Consider the following 346-nt stretch of genomic DNA (forward strand, 5'->3'; position numbering starts at 1 on the left):
GTGCAGTAGCTCATGCACATAATCCCAGCATTTTTGGAGGCTGAGGCAGGAGGATCGCTTTAGCTCAGAAGTTCAAGACCAGCCTGGGCAACATAGTGAGACACCCGTCTTTACAGAAAAAAAGAAAAGAACCAGCCAGGTGTGGTGGCATGCCTGTATGCCTGTAGTCCCAGATACTTGGGAGGCAGAGGTAGGAAAATCACTTGAGCCCAGCAGGTCGAGGTTGCAGTGAGCTCTGATCACGCCACTACAGTCTGGCCTGGGTGATAGTGAGATCCTGTCTCAAAAACAAACAAAAAAAATTGAATAAATACAGGAGGTTGGCAGAAATACGTTTCTACAAGCT

Source organism: Colobus angolensis, unplaced genomic scaffold (genome assembly GCF_000951035.1).
Source record: "Colobus angolensis palliatus isolate OR3802 unplaced genomic scaffold, Cang.pa_1.0 Scaffold214, whole genome shotgun sequence".
Taxonomy (NCBI): Eukaryota; Metazoa; Chordata; class Mammalia; order Primates; family Cercopithecidae; genus Colobus; species Colobus angolensis.